Source organism: Fukomys damarensis, unplaced genomic scaffold (genome assembly GCF_012274545.1).
Source record: "Fukomys damarensis isolate Sample0158 unplaced genomic scaffold, DMR_v1.0_HiC HiC_scaffold_21, whole genome shotgun sequence".
Taxonomy (NCBI): Eukaryota; Metazoa; Chordata; class Mammalia; order Rodentia; family Bathyergidae; genus Fukomys; species Fukomys damarensis.
The window spans coordinates 41,334,750-41,338,375 of NW_022900933.1; the positions used below are offsets into that span (position 1 = coordinate 41,334,750).

At 59.2% G+C, this 3,626-nt stretch overlaps 1 protein-coding gene across 1 annotated transcript in view; it reads left to right on the forward strand.

Moving 5' to 3' along the window:
* Positions 1-3,626, forward strand: part of Zbtb42 (zinc finger and BTB domain containing 42) — a 9,411-nt gene that overhangs the window by 2,286 nt on the left and 3,499 nt on the right. The gene's annotated exons all lie outside the window — the stretch shown is intronic.

Consider the following 3,626-nt stretch of genomic DNA (forward strand, 5'->3'; position numbering starts at 1 on the left):
CGCGCCCCGTGAGGAATGAAGAACGCGCGAGGCTGGGCAGCTGACCGCGCCACGGGGCTCGCTGGTCGCGGGTCTCCGCTCTCAGCGACCTGGAGCCTCCCTCCCTGCGGCTCCTGGCCCTGTTAGAGGAGGCCCGAGACCCGGGGGTGGGGTGGGGTGCTAGCTTGTGTGCTGTCCTCATGCTGGGGCCCCGAGGGGGTGACCACTGGTGTCCCCAAAGAAGGAAGCACGTGGGAGACTCGGTTACAAACGTGGATGGAGGACAGAGGAAACACCTGTCCTGGGTCCCGCCTGAGTTGGGTTCGGTCACTCAGGAGGAAAGGGGGACTCGTGGTAGGGGACCTTCCTGCCTGGACTCAGGTGAGCAGACACCCTGTCTGCAGAGGACTCCCAGGGGCTGCAGTACCCCCGCACACCTACCCTTCTTCCCGCCCCAGCCGTGGGCTTCTCACTGCCCTACCCCCACCCAGAGGTCCTCACGGATATTAACCCTTTAGAGAAAAGACTCCCCTGGCCTTGGGGAGTGGAGAGTCATATATATATATATATATATATATTTTTAATCCAAGGGTCAGAATACCCTGGGAACAAAGGGTGGAGCGCTCAGGACGGACGGAGTCTGCAGCTACAATTGGAGCTTCCCTTTCCTCCTGAGGCTGACCAGTAAAAGGACTCTCCCAGAGTACTGTCCCGGACACAGGGCACCCTCGGGACAGGGCCTGTCCCAGCTCACAAGACACATTCGGAAGGCCTGGGCTCTATACTGCCAGAGCGCAGCGTCAGATGCCTGTCCATCCCTCATCCAGCGAACCTTCCTCTGCCTCCCACCCGGGCCCTGTGACTGTCCCCAGGACAGGGTGGCCGTCCAGTGGCCACTGAGAGCTAGTAGCGCGCCCCCTTGTGGAAGACGCAGCAATGCCCGCTACTTTGTGGCTGGCCCAAGGCCTCCTTGCCTGGCGACTGGGGATACCCAAGGATGCTGCAGTCCAGCACCCAGGCCAGCAATAGGCAGCACCCAGTCCTGACTTCCCTCTGTGCTCCAGCCCCTCAGGCAGGGTCTCCCAGTGGAAGAGCACCCCCTCTTCTTTAGCTCCCAAGAAGAAAGCAGGGCCTCTCCTCTCTCAGCAGCCCTGTGGACCCCCAGACAGTGGCAAGGAGAGAAGCCAGCCCTGCGGCCTGGCCTGGCTGCTGCTTGGAGCCAGATGTTCCTAACAGAAACTGCTGCACTGGGCCCCGCCTCTTCCCTGTCACTTTCTGCAGCTGGCAACCCTCACCGGATCAAGGGCCCAGGCTGCCAGGTCTCAGCAGCAGCTGCAGGCTGGGCCTTGGGCAGCTCCCAGGCCAGATGGAAGCTCTGGTCTGGACAGGTTCTGCCCACACCCCCAGCCCCACAGGGCTCTGTGACTGCTTGCCATCACTGCTGTGCCTGAGACTGAATTGTGGCTAGGAGGGTGTACTAAACTGTGGGTGGCTTGGCAGGTGGGACCTGAGCTCTGATTGTCAGGGAGGGGTCTCGGCCTCTCCTGCTGTCCCCCCTTGCTCTCTGGCCATGCCAGTGGGGCAGGCCGCCAGGTCCTGCAGGCAGCATCCTGACCCTCTCTGTTCCCCACAACCTCCTGGCCCTGCCGGTCAAGCAGGGCAGGCTTGAGACCAGGCTGAGTTGCTGAGATGAACAGCAGACATGAAGGAGAAGTGGCTGGGGGTCCACGCACACTGGACACCACTCTTGCCTGGCCAGGCATCCAGCAGGCCTCAACATCAGGGCCCTGGCACAGAAGAGAATCTTCTGGACAGTGGCCCCAGGAGGCACCTGGAGAAGGCCAGGGAGAGCTGGGGGATAGGCCTTAGGGGACCAGAGAAGAGCACCCTAGCTAAGGATAGAGCCTTTGAACAGAGACAGGAATGAAGAGGGGCCATGAAGGGATTTGAGGGGTGAACGTCTCTGGACTGAGTGACCAGCAGCACAAAATCCCTGTGGTTAATGTTTGCGGTGCCTCTGGGATGTGTGCTGATGCCCATTCTGCAGCCAGCAGTTATCAAGGCTCATGGGGTGAGGGTAGGGGCCAAGGCCGGGGGAGGCTGGGCTCAGATCTCAGGCCTAGAGGGGTGGTCAGAACAGGCTCTACTCTGAGTTGCCCCGACCCCGGCTGATGGGGGCACACATGCAAAGGAAGGGTCCTTTTGAGGGAGCCAGGGATTGGCTGCCCCTCTGATGGCCTGAGGACCAGGTGTGCGATCTGATTCTAGGACTCTGAGCTGCAGTTGCCAGACTTTGGAAATAAAAATGCAGGATGTGGGGCTGGGGATTTAGCTCAGTGGTGCCACCGCCTGCCTCCCAAACACAAGGTCCTGAGTTTAATTTTGTACCCCGCCCCCCAAAAAAGCAGGATGTCCAGTCAAATTTGAATTACAGATACAAAAGGAATAATGTTTTAATACAGCAAAGGGGCTTTCTTTCCATAGACTTCAGATGCTAATTTTCGGTGGGCTCCAGGACCTCAGGCAGCCCCTGAGGCCTCCAAACCACCAGGTCTGGAGCTGGCCCACCTCTCCCAGTCTGGGGGATCGAGGTTGGGGTCTCCCCACTGCCTGTCCTTTATGATCCCCTCTCCTACAACACCCCACACATTCACACTCAAGGGCCCTCTCTACCACTGCCTACTCCCAGCATGGACTGTGCCCACCCATTTGGCACACCCTCCCTGGACCCCCAGGCAGTGCCAGGCAGGAATTCCAAATGAGGCTGGTGGGACTGGAACCCTGGCCCAGAAATGTGACACCTGCAGTGTGGCCAACAGGACTACCCACTCGCCTGGACCCTGCTGGGCCTCAGACAGCGCCCCCAGGCTGTGCCCAGCTTCCCAGCCACTCCAAACCCATCTCCCCGCCACTCCCAGAAAGAACCGGTGTCTCCTCGAATCCGTGCCAACCCTGATTCCGCCTGGACACTTCCCCGTCTCTGTGTCCCCACTTTGATCACGGTACCACGAACCAGCTCTGTCCTGTCTCTGTGCCACCTGTTCGCCAAACACCCTGACTGCCCAGGGCCTTGGTCTGTGCTCTGGGATACCCAGTTTAGCTGGCCTACTCCCCACCCCGTCCAGAGTCTAAGAGGTTGGGGATCCCCTGTGTTGGACTGCGGTTGAAACCCCACTGTATCTGGGCGTGGATCTAAGGGAAGGCTTCCAGGGAATAGGGGGTGTCCTTTTTCAAGAGGCACGAGCCTCCTCCCACACCCCTCTCCCACCCCTGGCAGGCGCCTGCAGGGCTTCCGAGGCCGGGTCCGCAGACTGCTCCAGCGAGGACGTTCGGAAGGGGATTTCTGCACACCAGTGTTATGAAGACCTCCCCGGGGTGGGGGGCGGCGGCCGAGACGGCATCAATAAAAGAAAAAAAATTTAAACAAATGCTTAATGGCCACATGTTCCCTGACATAATGGATTGGAAATCCAAGAATCCCCAGGCACTCAGCAAATGTGTACCCAGTTAGGAAGGAGCTCTTTCCCACAGTCCCTCATTAAACTCACAGGGGTAGCGTTTGGAAGGCTAGGTCAGGACAGGGAAACTGGGAGAAGTCACCTTGAAGATCTTCAGGGAGGAATGTGGAGTCACTGAAATGGTAAACA